The following is an 18,490-nucleotide window of genomic DNA, read 5'->3' on the forward strand; positions in this document are numbered from 1 at the left end:
TTTTAATAACCCAAAACTGCAATACACAATAGTTTCCAGAAGGTGGCACTATTGCGAAGATTAACACATTTTTTCACACATTTACCTCATAAACCAGGGGTCAGGGAACTTTTTTACCTTTTACCCCAAAATATATTTAGATACGTCGACATTACCCCCTTGATTTGAAGGAAGGAAATCATATAGTAGTGCCCCCATATAATGCCCCTGTAGTAGTGCCCCCCATAGTTATGCCACTGTAGTAGTGCTCCCATATAATGCCCCTTTAGTAGTGCCCCCATATAATGTCCCTGTAGTAGAGCCCCTATAGTAGTGCCCCCATAGTTATGCCCCTGTAGTAGTGCCCCTATATAATACCCCTGTAGTAGTGCGCCCAAATAATGCCCCTGTAGTAGTGCCCCTGTAGTAGTGCCCCCATATAATGCCCCTGTAGTAGTGCCCCCCATAGTTATGCCCCTGTAGTAGTGCTCCCATATAATGCCCCTTTAGTAGTGCCCCATATAATGTCCCTGTAGTAGTGCCCCTGTAGTAGTGCCCCCATAGTTATGCCCCTGTAGTAGTGCCCCCATATAATACCCCTGTAGTAGTGCGCCCAAATAATGCCCCTGTAGTAGTGCCCCCATATAATGCCCCTGTAGTGCCTCTTGTACAAAAAAAAATACTTACCTTAATCCCCGCTCCTGCATCCGCCGCCGTTCTGTCCACCCGGCTGCTCCTCGGAACTATGGGAGAGACGTCATGACGTCTCTCCCATAGTGCGCATGGAGAGAGGCGGAAGCTGGAGTTCAGAAGAGAACTCCAGCCTCCGGCTAACATGGCGCTGCAGGGAAGGAGCCGGGTGCCCGCTGGTAATAACATCACAGCGGGCGCCCGGCTAAGAGCCTCCCTGCGGCACAGCCAGGCATGCATATGAATCATTCTATATTATAGAATGATTCATATGCATGCCCGGCTGTCCGTCCATTACCCCCAGGAATTTCATTTTTACCCCATGTGGGGTAATTTACCCGTTCCCCGACCACTGACATAAACACTTGGAAAATGGAAGTATAACACGGCTTGTCATTATATTCTGAATAGCTGCGAGTCTTCTCAAAAGTTTGGTATTTTCTTTTTTTTTTCATTATGAATGTCCATGCAGCTGATGAAGGCATCAGTGTAGCAAAATCAGACCACTTATAGTTTTAAACTGTTTGGTAAATTCGAAAGCAGATTGGCAGGCTTAATCCTGGTATGATGGGGCATTCTGGACAGTAATAGGTAGCTGGTTACTTTTTGTTGGATTAGTTTTTTTCTCTGTTGAAGATGGGATATCCCTGAAGTGGCAGCCTCTCAAGTGATCCACATTCTTGACCATCTCAGCTGGGTAATATTGGGAGAGCATACTGGCTATCATTGTTTCCTGAAATTTCACTTCATCAGATGGATTACCACACTGTTATTATACCAATCAAGGGCTTATGTGGGTGTTGGGTGGCATTATATGACTCTAGCATTTGGTCTGTCCTGTTACCCCTTCCATGTAAAGGCTGTAGTCTAAGAAACATTTTGTTTCAGTTTTCCTCCACAGCTTAATGCCATATTGTGGTCTCTTGGAGGTAAGGCAGTGTTTAAAAAAACTTATGGCCCTTTAACAAGAGCAAGGACTCATCCACAGTAATATGCTGTGATGTACAGTAAACCTCCTGAAATCTTGACATTAACCACTTAACTGACGATTTTATTATATTTATTATAATATATTTAAATATTTCTATTTAATATTTATCCGTAACGGATCTCCTCTGCAAAAGCCGGAGAGGCAGCGGGGCGGCGCAGTTACATGTGATGGACCTTGCCAGCTGAAGCACTTCTGGCTGCGATGTCGCCAGTTAAGGGGTTAAGGGCCTGATTCTGAGGTGGAAGCAAAAAAAGCAAGTAACTTTGTATCTGGAAACAAACCCTGTTGCAATGCCAGGGGTGCAAATCAGGGCCGTAGCTAGGGTATTGCGGCCGGTGCCATCGCACAGGGCACCACAGGCCACAGGTCAGGGGGCGCTGTTTGGGTCTGTCAAATTTCTCTTTATTATCAATCTTGCTTGTAGCTTCCTCTTATTTCATCCCCAGCATCTCCTGGCCTCTCCTATCTCAAAAAAGGGCTATGGCTTCATGGGGAAGGGCCTCTCCTATCTCTTCCCTGGCCCTTCCTCATGAAGCCATGGCCCTTTTTTTGGGTGCATTATGTCCCTTTGAAAAATGAGGGGGGCGCCAATGCTTTTTCTGGCACAGGGCACCAAAAAGTCTAGTTACGGTTCTGGTGCAAATATATTTCTTGTTTTTGCATGCAGGGTAAATACTGGCTGCTTTTGCATGTAGCCCACAACTGCTGGGCAGCGGTGCAATTTAAATGTTTGCATTCACATTGCGATCGCAGTCTGACATAAGGATGCCCACTTCCCCTTACTCACATCCGTATACTAGAGCAACATAGCGAAACAGTCGGTAACATCGAGTAACACCTATATGCACACTTGCACAAGCCCTGACCTTACTCAGAAATTGCTAACAGCCACGCAAAAGAAAGTTTTAATGTGACAAACAAATAAATAATATCATACAATAACAAATAAGATTAAAAATCACGACCTGGTGCTGAAAAGAGCACCAGGTCACCGGTGTGAAAAGAGCCAGTCAATGTCCAGAGTGTCAATAGTCAATGTCCAGAGTGTCAATAGTCAATGTCCAGAGTGTCAACATGGCATTGCTGTTAAAAAGCAGTCCCCATGTATCAACGCGTTTCGATCTGCTACCCTGCAGATCTTTATCAAGGTCTTTGTGATTTTTAATTTTATTTGTTATTGTATGATATTATTTATTTGTTTGTTAAACTTTTTATTGTCGATGTGAGCCTCAAACCCCCCATTTTTTATGGTTTATATCCTATGAGGGGAGGAATCATTTCTTCATTACAGTACAAGAGGATGTTGTGAGGACCTATCAAAGAAACCTTGATGAGCTTCTTGAATGCTCCTTGCCTGTAAGTAGGGTACATTTGCCTTTGTACATCACCTCCAGTTGTTGTGATTTATTTATCGGGGAACGTTACAAGGAGGGAAGACAAAGATACCTTGAAAGATTTTCCACCCATTTCTCATATGTAAGTTGGGGTACACTATTTACAGATCGATAGAACTGTTTTTCCTGTGAATTGAGAAATCACTTTGTTAAGAAATACATCCTAAAGGACCTTACATTTGTTTTTATTTGTGTTCTTTTTCCAGTCCTTACAATATGGAGTACCATCGGGGATTGTGAACATCTACAAAGAAGTTTATCTAAACATCAAACTAAATGTGATATAAAGCAAAGAAGGAAAAGAGGATTAAGTAGCTCTCTTGTGGACACTATATTTATTCTTTGACTTTTTTGATATCCAGCGCCAGCCCATGTGCAGGGTGCCTTTGTTTTATATTGTATTTTGAGTAGGGTGATACTCGGTTTCTGCACAACAGGTAGGCTGCAGGTTTTGCGCACCCTAGTCTGACACATTTTCTAGTATCATACTGATGTATTCTGGACCTGGCTGCATGCTTTGGAATGTAATCCCCCCATTGCATTAAAACCTGTAGCCAATGGAAAAACTGCAGAACTTTTGTTCCCTGCATAGTCACAAGATGTTTCGACTTGGCGTGGTGGGTCTGATCTTTCATTTTCTATGCCTCACTGGAATTCTCACTTGAAGTCAGAGAATCATCAGTGCAGTACTCAACTGCCAGAATTATCTCCATATGGTTCAGAATTTGACATTATGGGGATGTTATCTGCCTCCTGAGCACTGAAGTGATGTTTAATGTAATGTCTAACGAGGGTGCCACAAAGTTTATTGAAGAGAGGATTGTGTAGATGTTGTTGCTTCTTCCTCCATTTCTGGATGTCTTAATATTTTTGCAATATAGAACGTCTCGTGGTAGTTAGTTATTATCTCATCATGGATATTTGTGATTAGAGAGGAGAGGAAAGGGCATTGCGCTGTAAAGGAATACTATCTGTGAAATACACATATGTATATTTTCCCACCACTATACATGATAAGAGCACATTAGCAGTCACAGTGTGAGGGACTACTACAGGTACATGGAAGGGAATGACATGACTGACTGAATGCTTGAGTCATACAATGCTATCAGCAAATCAGTGGCTTGATATAAGTAGTTGGTAGTCAGTCTTGTGGACCTATAGATTTGTGGTTTATAAACAGATTATCCTCCTGTCCTCAGAAACAAAACCTCTACAAATTCAGTAGGGCTGTGAGCATCAAGGACTGTATAAAGAAACCTGCTAAAACTACCCAGATTGCTCCAGTAAACCAGGTCTCTGCATGCCAACCCGCTTCCAGATCTACCACACAATGCCATACTATTAGTTAGGGGTGTGCACCGGCCACTTTTCGTGTTTTGTGTTTTGGTTTTGGATCTGGATCTTTCTTCGTGTTTTGGATCTGGATTGGTTTTGCCAAAACCACCCTTCCGTGTTTTGGGTTCTGGGTTTTGTGTTTTGGATCTGTATTTTTTTTAAAAAAAGCATAAAAACAGCTAAAATCACAGAATTTGTAGGTTTTTCTGCTCCTATGCTATTATTAACCTCAATAACCTTAATTTCCACTCATTTCCAGTCTATTCTGAACACCTCACACCTCACAATAGTGTTTTTATGTCCAAAAGGTTGCACCGAGGTAGCTGGATGGCTATGCTAAGCGACACGAGTGGGCGGCACAAACACGTGACCCATCTAGGCGTGATACTGCAGTGGCAGACAGGATGGCAGTTTGAAAAACTAGGCCCCAAACTGTACATAATGCAAAGAAAAAAAGAGGTGCAAGATGGAATTGTCCTTGGGCCCTCCCACCCACCCTTATGTTGTATAAACAGGACATGCACACTTTAACAAACCAATCACTTCAGCGCCAGGGTCTGCCACACAACTGTGGCTGAAATGATTGGTTCGTTTGGGCCCCCACAAAACAAGCTGGCAATTAATCTGTCCCTGCACAAACTGGCTCTACGGAGGCAAGATGTCATCCTCATCCTCCTCATCCACTGATTCCTCACCCTCTTCAGTGTGTACATCCTCATCCTCACAAAGTATTAACTCGTTCCCACTTGAATCCACCACCACAGGTCCCTCTGTACGTTCTGGAGGCTGGTCTCCCTGGAAGAGCTGATAATTCATTTTGATGAACATCATCTTCTCCACATTCTGTGGAAGCAACCTCCTACGCCTTTCGCTGACAAGGTTCCCGGCTGCACTAAACACTCTTTCGGAGTACACACTGGAGGGGGGGCAACTCAGGTAAAATAGAGCCAGTTTGTACAGGGGCCTCCAAATTGCCTCTTTTTCCTGCCAGTACTGGTATGGACTTTCTGACATGCCTACTTGGATGCTGTCACCGATGTAATCCTCCACCATTCTGTCAATGGTGACAGTATCATATGCAGTGACAGTAGACATGTCAGAAATTGTTGCCAGGTCCTTCAGTCCGGACCAGATGTCCAAACTTGGTCCTGCCTGCCCTGCATCACCGCCAGCGGGTTGCTTAGGATACCTAAGTTTTTTCCTGGCAGCCCCAGTTGCGGGAGAAAATGAAGAAGGAGCCGTTGACGTGTCACGTTCCGCTTCAGCTGACAGTGTGTTCACCAGCAGGTCTTTGCACCTCTGCAGGCTTGTGTCGGCCGGAAAGAGAGACACCACATAGGCTTTAAACCTAGGATCGAGCACGGTGGCCAAAATGTAGTGGTCTGATTTCAACAGATTGACCACCCTGGAATCCTGGCAAAGCGAATGAAGGGCTTCATCCACAAGTCCCACATGCCGAGCGGAATCGCTCCGTCTTAGCTCCTCCTTCACTTTCTCCAGCTGCTTCTGCAAAAGCCTGATGAGGGGAATGACCTGACTCAAGCTGGCAGTGTCTGAACTGACTTCACGTGTGGCAAGTTCGAAGGGCTGGAGAACCTTGCACAACACGGAAATCATTCTCCACTGCGCTTGAATCAGGTGCATACCCCCTCCTTTGCCTATGTCATAGGTGGATGTATAGGCTTGAATGGCCTTTTGCTGCTCCTCCATCCTCTGAAGCATATAGAGGGTTGAGTTCCACCGCGTCACAACCTCTTGCTTCAGGTGATGGCGGGGCAGGTTCAAGAGTGTTTGCTGGCGCTCCAGTCTTCGGCACGCAGTCGCTGAATGGCGAAAGTGGCCAGAAATTTTTCGGGCCACCCAAAGCATCTCCTGCACGCCCCTGTCGCTTTTCAGAAAATTCTGCACCACCAAGTTTATTGTGTGAGCAAAACATGGGACGTGCTGGAATTTGCCCAGATGTAATGCCCGCACAATATTGGTGGCGTTGTCAGATATCACAAATCCCCAGGAGAGTCTAAGTGGGGTAAGCCACTGGGCGATGATTTCCCTCAGTTTCTCTAAGAGGTTGTCGGCGGTGTGTCTCTTACTGTAAACCGGTGATACACAGCGTAGCCTGCCTTGGAACGAGCTGGCGTTTCTGAGATGCTGCGACTGGTGACGCTGCTGTTGCTGCGTAAGGTGATACATCTACCCAGTGGGCTGTCACAGTCATATAGTCCTTAGTCTGCCCTGTTCCACTTGTCCACATGTCCGTGGTTAAGTGGACATTGGGTACAACGGCATTTTTCAGGACACTGAGGACACTTTTTCTGACGTTTCTGTACAGTCTCGGTATCGCCTGCCTAGTGAAGTGGAATCTAGACGGGATTTGGAACCGGGGACACACTACCTCCAGCAATTGTCTAAATCCCACTGCACTAATGGCGGATACCGGACGCACGTCTAACACCAACATAGCAGTCAAGGCCTCAGTTATACGTTTTGCTTCAGGATGACTGCTGTCGTACTTCATCCTCCTCGCTAAGGACGTTGGAGGGTCAATTGTTTAGTAAAAGTAGTGGTGTTCCTACTTCCTCTCTGGGATGATGAACGACTCCCAGCAGCAGCAACAGCAGCAGCGGCAGCAGGAGGCGTAGCAATGCAGGATCCTCCGGAGGAATCCGGGATAGGAGAGTCAGTCATGCCAGTGACATGGCCTGCAGGACTACTTCCGATCCTGACTAAGGAGGAAATTGACAAGGAGGGAGTTGACGGTGTGGTTTGCAGGCGCTTGGATACAACAGGACAACGGGATTTAGGTGTCCCTGGACTGCTTACGGTCTTAGCCAAAGTTTCTGAACTTGACAGTAACTTATTATGAACGCGCTTCAGGTGCCGTATAAGGGAGGATGTTCCTAGGTGGTTAATGTCCCTACCCCTACTTATTCCACCTTTACATAAGGTACATATGGCAAGACAGTTGTTGTCCGGATTTGGATAGAAATATTGCCAGACCAAAGAGGTGGAATGTTTGGTCTTCTGCCCAGGCATGACCGTGATGGGCTTTTTCATCCCACGGACAACAACTGTCTCCCCCGGAGCCTGATTTAAACAAACCACATCACCATCAGAATCCTCCTCGCCAACTTCCTCCTCAGCGCCAGCTACACCAGTATCCTCATCCTGTTGTACTTCAACAGTGACATCTTCAATTTGCATATCAGCAAGTGGACTGTGGGTGCTCCTTTCAGCACTTGCAGGGGGCGTGCAAATGGTGGAAAGAGCCACCTCTTCCCGTCCAGTGCTGGGAAGGTCAGGCATCGCAACCACCACCACACTTGGACTCTCCTTGGGGATTTGTGATATCTTCTTAGAAAGCACAGTTCTTCGCTGTGCTTTTGCCAGCTTAACTCTTTTGATTTTTTTAGTGGGAGGAGGGCTTCCATCGTCATGTGAAGCTGAACCACTAGTCATGAACATACTAGGGATCGACCTTAGCTGTTCCTTGCCACTCCGTGTCGTAAATGGCATATTGGCAACTTTACATTTCTCTTCAGCTGATTTAAATGTTTTTTTCAAGTTCATTTTCCTGAACTTTGTCATTTGGGATTGTATGTGCCCTCTATTATGACATTGGGCATCGGCCTTGGCAGACGACGTTGATGGCATGTTATCGTCTATGTCATGACTAGTGGCAGCAGCTTCAGCACTAGGAGGAAGTGGTTCTTGATCTTTCTCTATTTTATTTTTATCGGAGAAAGTTTGGTCCTCCATTTATGTTATATCGATTTGATATATACGTGCGGCTAAACACAGAAAATATTTCTTTATTTTTGCTGGAGAGTAGTGCACTTTGTGGGTTACACCAGCCTTTAAGAAATGAGCCAGCCGGCTCTTTACTTATGGGACACAGGCGCACGCTTGGCGCTGCTCCTTCGTTGATGCACGTGCGGCTACTGCGCACACAATTCACAAACACAGAAAATAATTTTTTTTTTGGTTTGGACTGGAGTGTACTTTGGGGGTTACAGCACCCTTTAACGGTCAAGCCAGCCGGCCCTTTACTTATGACACAGGCGCACGCTTGGCACTACTTTGTAGATGCACGTGCAGCTACTGCGCACACAATTCACAAACACAGAAAATATATATTTTTTTGGTTTGGACTGGAGTGTACTTTGGAGGTTACAGCACCCTTTAATGGTCAAGCCAGCCGGCCCTTTACTTATGACACAGGCGCACGCTTGGCACTACTTTGTTGATGCACGTGCGGCTACTGCGCACACAATTCACAAACACAGAAAATATATATTTTTTTGGTTTGGACAGGAGTGTACTTTGGGGGTTACAGCACCCTTTAACGGTCAAGCCAGCCGGCCCTTTACTTATGACACAGGCGCACGCTTGGCACTACTTTGTTGATGCACGTGCGGCTACTGCGCACACAATTCACAAACACAGAAAATAATTTTTTTTTTGGTTTGGACTGGAGTGTACTTTGGGGGTTACAGCACCCTTTAACGGTCAAGCCAGCCGGCCCTTTACTTATGACACAGGCGCACGCTTGGCACTACTTTGTTGATGCACGTGCGGCTACTGCGCACACAATTCACAAACACAGAAAATAATTTTTTTTTTGGTTTGGACTGGAGTGTACTTTGGGGGTTACAGCACCCTTTAACGGTCAAGCCAGCCGGCCCTTTACTTATGACACAGGCGCACGCTTGGCACTACTTTGTTGATGCACGTGCGGCTACTGCGCACACAATTCACAAACAGAGAAAATAATTTTTTTTTGGGTTTGGACTGGAGTGTACTTTGGGGGTTACAGCACCCTTTAACGGTCAAGCCAGCCGGCCCTTTACTTATGACACAGGCGCACGCTTGGCACTACTTTGTTGATGCACGTGCGGCTACTGCGCACACAATTCACAAACACAGAAAATATATATTTTTTTGGTTTGGACTGGAGTGTACTTTGGGGGTTACAGCACCCTTTAACGGTCAAGCCAGCCGGCCCTTTACTTATGACACAGGCGCACGCTTGGCACTACTTTGTTGATGCACGTGCAGCTACTGCGCACACAATTCACAAACACAGAAAATATATATTTTTTTGGTTTGGACTGGAATGTACTTTGGGGGTTACAGCACCCTTTAACGGTCAAGCCAGCCGGCCATTTACTTATGACACAGGCGCACGCTTGGCACTACTTTGTTGATGCACGTGCGGCTACTGCGCACACAATTCACAAACACAGAAAATAATTTTTTTTTTGGTTTGGACTGGAGTGTACTTTGGGGGTTACAGCACCCTTTAACGGTCAAGCCAGCCGGCCCTTTACTTATGACACAGGCGCACGCTTGGCACTACTTTGTTGATGCACGTGCGGCTACTGCGCACACAATTCACAAACACAGAAAATAATTTTTTTTTTGGTTTGGACTGGAGTGTACTTTGGGGGTTACAGCACCCTTTAACGGTCAAGCCAGCCGGCCCTTTACTTATGACACAGGCGCACGCTTGGCACTTCTTTGTTGATGCACGTGCGGCTACTGCGCACACAATTCACAAACACACAAAAAATATTATTTTTTTAGCACTTGGGGGGAGCACCCCTGATGGATAGAGCACCCCCTGGACAACACTACAGCACCCCTTTAGGACTGGGACACTGCACAGGACTTTGGAGTGGACACAGCCCCTATGGAGAACTGACTGCACAACACAGTCCAGCCAGCCCCTATGGACTTTGAAGTAGTGGACACAGCCCCTATTAACAACAGCAGCACAGCACAACACAGCCAGCCCCTATGGACTTTGAAGTAGTGGACAACAGCAGCACAGCGCAGCACAGCACAGCACAACACTACTCTGCACTACACTACACAGCCCAGCCAGCCCTAACTCCCACCCTCCCTGTTCACTGTCCACAGCCGAGTGAGAAAATGGCGCTGACGCGGGTACCTTATATAGGTTCCAAAACCCGCGAGACTCGGAAGGCGGGATGATGACGTTTTGCCTCGATTTCAGATCCGAGTCAGGCGGGAAAAGTCGAGCCTGACTCGGATCTGCCTCGGATCGCGGGGGCTCGGGGGGGTTCGGATTTCAGAAATCCGAACCCGCTCACCCCTACTATTAGTGGATAAACTCAATCTCCAGAGATGGGGGAGTGCACTAAAAGTGTTCTACATTCCCATACTGGCACGTACAAACTCAAGTGTAATTTGTTTGAAAAAGGGCAATTGGCTCTCAAAAATGAGGGTGTCCTGAGTCAAGATTGGGTTGGTATACGGATTAAATATCAACAGTGTCTATATAGACACTCAATAGGTCGACACCAGATGGTTGACGGGAAAAAGGTCAACTGACAAATGGTCGTCAGGGACAAATGGTCGACACGTTTTTTCAACATTTTTAAGGTTGTGGTTTGGCACTTGCCGGAGGGTTAGGGTTAGACTGCGGAAATAGTGTTAGGCACTGGGGGAGGGTTAGATTAATGCTTTCCATACACTAGCACGATTTTGGGCCGATTGCCCGATTTTAGACGCATCGTACGATGAATTGTGTCAAAATCATGTAGTATTTAGGTAGGATCCGATCCGATGCACGCTCCCGCTGCTCTTAAAACATATCGTATGATCAGATGTGCATCCCATATTATCTATTGTAATCTTATGCAGATCGTGCCGTGTATTTGTGCATGCGATGCATCATGTGTCCGACCGGCGTCATTTGAGTTACATTTTGAAGAGTTGTGTGTTCTTTCAATGACCTTCCCTCCTAAACTGCAGATCAATTGTATCGTGAGATTGTATGTACAGTGTGTGTCAATCGTGCGGCCGGAGCTGCCGGGGAGTTCAAGGGAAATCGTAAGATGAATCTCATCTTATGCTGGTCGTACTAGTGTATGGCCAGCATTAGGCTAGGGTTAGGTTTAAATTCTTGGGGGAAGGTTAGGGTTAGGCACTAGGGAAGAGGGTTAGGGAAAAGAATAGGCTGAAATAAAAAACAAATGCGACCGTTTGTCCCTGTCGACCATATATGTCAACCATTTGTACCTGTCGACCTTTAGTCCCTGTCAACCTATTGTCTGTCTACCAACTGTTGTCAATCTATTGAGTGTCTCTATTCTAGACTCTATGTGCCCTTCCCTTCTCTGGAAAATATGGGTTCTGTAGTAAAGGGTACGGTGTTGTGATCGGAATGGGATTGAAATGCTGATGGCTGCCCGAAGGGAGGGAATACCGACAGCGGCACGTAAGTAACCTAACCCTCTCGTCTACCCCCCCTAACCCTATCCCTCCCCCCCTAACCCTATGCCATTTTCCAGTATGAGGTGCTTCTGGTGCAATCCCCCATCACTGAAAAATATTGTGTAATGTTTCCTGTAGTGGAGGGTGTTATTGTTTTGTTTGATCATCAATCAATAACTACTAAGAGGCACCCTCATTTGAAAAATAGTACTTTCTACTGCAGGGTCCAATGGGTATCCACAGGATACCTTGGGGGGCATAGGCGATGGCTCTGCCGTTGTGCACCACACAGTTAACTTTTTAGTCCCAGGATGCACCGTGACCTCCTCTCTTATACCCCACCTCAGGCTAAGGCATCCTCCGGTTTCGTAGCCCGGCCAGAGTCAGTTCACTGCACAGTGGGGCTGCTGAACAGCCCCTGAAGAACTGTAAGAGTAGTCAGAGTGGACAGTCCAGTGGACATCTGTGCTGCTACTCCGAAACCCTGCCAGCACCGACCACCGGTACTGATCCGGGGAACTCGGCGGGCTCCTGGGGGTTCCAGCTAGCGGGAACCCCTGGGGGTCTTGGACTGTGGCCGGACTTCACGGGGGACATTCAGTTAAGCAGCGGGCGTCTGCAGTAGGCGCCCGCTGATGCAAAGTTCGTTTTTGTTCCCAGGGCTGGGGGCTCCCTGGGGACAGCTGCAAGTGGAGCCAGGCAAGAGCCTGTGCTACCACTGGACCCCCAGGATATGGGGCTGGAGTGCTGCGGAATGCGCGCCAGCATCCAGGGGGTCAAATGTATGCCAGGGGGGAGCGCTTTCCCTGTACAGCACAGGAGAACTCTCCCCCCCCACTGCACACAGCGCCATTTTCTCTTTGGATTAAGCGGGCTGTAACAGCGATCCTCCCCCGGGCCCGCCTCCTCTGAGCTCTCTGGTGGCCATCTTTTTTTGAGCAAACACTGGTCCCAATGTGGTGTGGTGCCTGGGTCCCCCTGCATACCTCTCCTCCAGAAGGTCAGTGTATGTAGAACTATTCCTACTAGGCTTTAGGTCTTGTAGTTGATGGTAGTGCCATTGTGCAGGTAGTTATTCTGCATAGTGTGTGATTTATAGTAGCGCTGTGTGTCTGATTTCTTTCTGTCAGCCATTTCACTATCTCTATTTCTCCTCCCTTCAGCCCTCATGGTACCAGTACTGTCAGGGTGGGAATTTACCTCACAATGAGAAGTGCTTGCTGTGTGGTGGATCACATTGGTTTTCATAATGTCTGGGAGTGATGATTCACTGCAGTCTAGTGCTCCTCTCCTACCTACAAGCTCCAGATGTAAGGTATGTATTGGAGAAGGAGATGTACTTAAGGATCGCTTATGTACAGCTTGTTATGCCCTTACCTGTACCCTTGCTGTGCCTATATTGACACAGGAACCTCCCTGGGCTTGTTTTGCACAGGCCTTGAATGCCTTAGTGGGTCGGTTGTCTGCCCTCCCCCGCGTTCCCTCAGTTGGGGTTCACGCAGCAGGCAGTAGTCCCATCCCCCATACTAGGGGTCCCAGGACAGATGGTGGCACAGTGTTCCCCTCAGCAGACACTTTCCCAGGCAGAACCTGTCTGGGTAAACTCACTGTCCACTACGGTACAGAAACTAATGGATAGGTTACAAGAGACCGTTATTGTCACCCCTGATCACTCAGTATGATGCTGATGATGAGGGTGAACTTCTGGATTTATCTGATTCTGGGCCCCCTCCAAAAGAGGTTGAGGCTAAGTCTAAGATATTTATTCCAGGCCTCATACGGACTGTCCGTACGGCAATGCTCATTACAGACGACGGCCTTCCTGCGGCTACACCTACATATGCTTACTTCAAGGATATTAAAGGTACAGCTGCTGTTTTTCCCCTATCTCGCCAATTAGTGGACAATTTAGAGTAGGCATGGAAGTTTCCGGGGAAACGGTTTCACCCTCAAAAGCGTCTGGCTTATGCATACCCCTTTGCAGAGAACTATTTTACCAAATGGGAGTCTCCTCCTCAGGTGGATTCTCATGTGACTCGCTTAGTGAAGAGTTCGACCTTATCTATGCCATCCATGTCATCTCTCACTGATGCTACGGACCGTAAGGTGGAGGTGTGTCTTAAGTCTACTTACTCCCTCACCGGAGGAGCCTCCAGACCGGTTATGGCAGTCTGTTGGGTGGCTCAAGCCATGGAACAGTGGGCGGATGCTTTGGAGCCATATTTTCCCCAGATGCTCCTAGTGAGCAAATTATGTTAGTAGGCAATCTCAAAGATTCCGCTGCATACATTAATGAAGTAGCTTTGGACGTGAGCCTACTGACCTCTAGGATTTCCGCGGCAGAGGTGTCAGCACGCCGCTCCTTGTGGTTTCGCTCTTGGAGAGCTGATGTTGAATCCAAGAAGGGCTTAGAATGTCTGTCTTATAATGGTCAGACTTTCTATGGCCCTGATTTAGACAAAATAGTGGATACGCTGGTGGCAGCAAAATCTGCATGTCTACCTTCAGCTCTGGCTCCATCTGGGTCAGGGACCTCATCCTTTCAGCCCTATCGTCCCCAGGGTAAGCCTAAGGTGCAGTCCTTTCCGAAACACTTAGGGGCCAGAAAGGCTAATAAGCCCAAGAAACAGGCTTGGAGCACTAGACTTCCGGCCGCCAGACCTGACGATAAACCCTCGGCCTGACAGGACAGGCCTCCCCTTGGGGGATCCCAAGGTGGGAGGCCGACTTCTGCAAGATGCCCAGTGCTGGTGTCAGACCACCACAGACACTTGGGTAAGGGAGGTGGTCTCTCACGAGTGTGCCCTCTCCTTCCGCAGTAGGCCTCCTCATCAGTTTTTCACCACTGGCCTTCATTCAGACAGGGCCTTGGAAATCCAGAAGGTTGTGCACTCTATGCTCCAAGAAGGAGTCAGTGCCTGTCCAGCTCCCCCAAAGGGGAACGGGTTATTATTCCAACCTCTTCCTGGTACAGAAACCAAACAGTTCTTACCGTCCTATTCTCAACCTCAAGTCCCTAAACAAGTTTCTAAGGGTACCCTGGTTCAGGATGGAAACCCTTCGTTCCATTATATTAGCTATGGAACCTGGGGACTTTATGGTGTCTCTGGATATTCAGGATGCCTGCCTGCATTTCCCCATTGTCGCAGCTCATCAACGTTTTCTAAGATTTGCTGTACTAGACCGCCATTACCAGTTTCATGCTCTGCCGTTTGGCCTCTCTACGGCACTGCGGGTGTTTACCAAGGTAATGGTGGTCATGGCGGCCCACCTGCGGCTACAGGGGGTTCGTCTGCTGCGACCTTTTACTGTTGGCAGGGCATCCAGAAGTACTCTGCAGCCATCTGCAACTGACATTATCAGTGTTGCAGACTCTCAACAGCAAAGGATCTTCTTGACAGAAGAGAAGATCCAGACAAGGATACGCACTTGTCTCCAGAGTCCCCGAGTGTTCATTCACTCAGCGATGCGTTTACTGGGGTCCATGGTGTAGACGTTTGACATGGTGGAGTATGCCCAGTTTCATTCCAGACCTCTGCAGAGGTTGATTCTCACCAGATGGGATGGATTACCCCGTTGGATAAAGACACAGATGATGGTGCTTTCTCCGGAGGTGCGCCTGTCTCTAACTGGGTGGTTACAGACGTCTCATCTCAACAAGGGATTGGATCTCAGACTGGGTCCTTCTCACGACGGATGCCTGTCTTCGGGGCTGGGGTGCTGTGATGGGTCCACACGTCTTTCATGGACGGTGGATGTCGGCAGTATCTGCCCTACCGATGAATATATTGGAACTTCGGGCAGTGTTCAGAGCGCTGGAACAAGCAGGACTCATTCTGCATGGAAAACCCGTGTAGAATCAGTCAGACAATGCCACCACGGTGGCTTACATAAATCGTCAAGGAGGAACTCGAAGTCAGGTGGCCCTAAAAGAGGTATCGCGCATTCTGACTCGGCGAAAGGCAATCTCCCAGCCATCTCGGCAGTGTTCATCCCAGGAGTACTCAACTGGGAAGCGGACTTCCTCAGCCATCACAATGTGCATCCAGGGGAATGGTCCCTTCACCAGGAAGTGTTTCAGCTCCTAGTGGACAAGTGGGGCCTTTCAGAAATAGACCTCATGGCCTCCAGACACAACCACAAGCTGCTAGTGTATGGGTCCAGAACAAGAGATACAGAGGCTCTTCTAGTAGATGCTCTGTCGGTATGGTGGACTAGTTTGCGTACCTGTTTCCTCCGTTCTCCCTTCTTCCTAGGGTGCTTCGAAAGTTCAAGCAAGAAAGGGGCATGATCCTGCTGGTGGCTCCAGCGTGGCCCAGACGTCTCTGGTACTCGGATCTACAGAGTCTTTCCATCGACGCTCCATTGCTGTTGCCTCAACGTCCGGTCCTGTTGTCTCAGGGTCCTTGCCTTTACCCGGATCTGGGTCGTCTGTCTTTGAAGGCATGGCTCTTGAGACCTCTCTCCTAAGGTCAAAGGGGTTCTCCAGCTCCGAGGTGAACACCATGTTCGGAGCTCGGAAACCCGCTTCGGCCAGGATTTACCACAGGGTGTGGCATACCTACTTTGAATGGTGCCGCCCTAGAGGGTACGATCCCCAGGTATTTCAGATATCCAGGGTTCTGGCTTTCCTACAGGCGGGCTTAGATCAGGGTCTACGCCTCACCTCCTTAAAGATGCAAGTTTCCACACTGTCAGTGTGGTTTCAGCGTAGGATTGCTCCGCTTACTGATGTCCGCACCTTTATGCACGGTGTCCTTCGCATTCAGCCTCCTTTTGTCCTTCCCGTGGCTCCTTGGGATTTGACTGTGGTTCTGAGGGCTCTCCAAGGACCTCCATTTGAACCTCTGGGCTCAGTGGACTTCAAATGGCTTACAGCGAAGGTGGTATTTCTTCTGGCTATTGCTTACAGCAAAGGTGGTATTTCTTCTGGCTATTGCTTCAGCTAGAAGGGTGTCAGATTTGGGGGCTCTCTCCTGTCGCCCTCTCTTTCTGTTTTTTCACCAGAACAGGGCGGTTCTTAGGACTCGTCCTGGTTTCCTTCCTAAAGTGGTGTCTAGTTTCCACATTAACGAGGAAATTATAGTGCCGGCCTTTAAGTCACCAGACCTTTCAGCAGGTGAGCCCTCATTGAATGTGGTACTTGCTCTCCAAATTTATGTGGACCGTACCAGTTCCCTTCGGAAGTTGGGCTCCTTGTTTGTCCTCTACGGTTTCAATAAGAAGGGCTGGCCTGCCAACAAACAGACGTTGGCAAGGTGGATTTGCATGGTGATCTCTGAGGCTTATGCTCATGAGGGCATTCCAGTGCTGCCCTCTGTTACTGCTCATTCTACTCGGTCTGTGGGTCCCTCGTGGGCAGCTCGCTGTGGCGCCTCAGCTGTTCAGCTTTGTATGGCAGCCACGTTGTCTTCTGTCCATACCTTTGTGAGGTATTATGCATTTGATACCTTTGCCTCTCAGGATGCTTCCTTTGGGTGGCGGATTCTCCTTTCTGCACAGGAGCATCACCACCCTTAAGGAGACTGCTTTGGGAACTCCCCAAGGTCTCCTGTGGAGCTCTATGGACCCTGCAGTAGAAAATAAGAGATATGGTAAGAACTTACTCTTGTTATCTCTATTTCTACGTAGTCCACAGGGTTCCACAGGACTCCCACCCTGTCGCACCTGTGCTTCAGATGGGTTTTGTTCTGGTCACCGGTTTTCCATCTCCTTCTCTGTGAGAGTGTGAATCTTATGTGTTCCAGACTTCCTTCTGTCTTTTTGTCACCTCCTCCAGCCTATGGCTTGGTACGTAACTGAAGGTGCCTTGGCCTGGGGGCGGGGTATAGGGGAGGAGGTCCCGGTGCATCCTGGGACTTAAAAGTTAACTGTGTGGTGCCAGACGGCATAGCCATCACCTATACCCCCCCCCCCCCCAAGGTATCCTGTGGAACTCTAAGGACTTCGTAGAAATAGAGATAACAAGGGTAAGTTCTTACCATATCTCTGATTTTTCAAATGAGGGGGGCCACTTAATTTGAATTTTACTGAATCCTGGATATTTGGAATCCACCTCCATCTCTTCATTGGTAGGGTGTTGCTGTCTGGTGGTCGTAAATTATATAATTAATAACTAAATAACTAATAATGGAGGGAATGCCTATTTTTCAAATGAGAGTGCCCCCTGCATGGGGTCCTCTGCAGTAAAGGGATTATTTATATATTTTCAAGTAAAGACCACTTTTTATCTGCTTTAAATTGCCAGACACATTTAGTATTTTCATACCTCCCAACATTTCATCCTTATGAAGAGGGACCTTTGCGCGTGACCGGAAATAAGGGTCACATCCTATCTGAAAGGAGTGTGGCCTTGCGATAAAATAGCGTGCCCACGAGCCATGCCCCCGTTTTCATCATGCAGCACTTCAGGAGGTGTTGGACAGCCCCCAGTCTCTTTAAGAGTTGGCACAATGTATATGGAGGAAGCGCACATGCGAGCGTCATCCATTCACCGCTGCTCAGCTATGTAGAGCAGCGGTGTTAGCATGTCCTCTCCATCTTTCCCCAACCTGCGGGACGCTGCGGCCCACGGGGTGACACAGCGGGACAGTTCCTGTAAAATGGGACTGTCCCGGTGAAATCGGGACAGTTGGGAGGTATGCATTTTTAATGGTTACCGTATTGTCACATTTTTCTTTTGTATACTTTAAAATATCATATACAGATTGTCTCCCACCTCGGTGTCATTTTCCATATTGTTTCAATTACAGCTGAAATGGTAGTTTAAATGTATACAAAGGAAGCTTTTGACATTGAGGTAAACATTGCATATGCTCTCCAAGACAGGCAGGTCTTTCCATTTTAAACAAGTTTGATT

The sequence above is a fragment of the Taudactylus pleione genome, unplaced genomic scaffold (genome assembly GCF_031769625.1).
Source record: "Taudactylus pleione unplaced genomic scaffold, aTauple2 ptg000155l, whole genome shotgun sequence".
Taxonomy (NCBI): domain Eukaryota; kingdom Metazoa; phylum Chordata; class Amphibia; order Anura; family Myobatrachidae; genus Taudactylus; species Taudactylus pleione.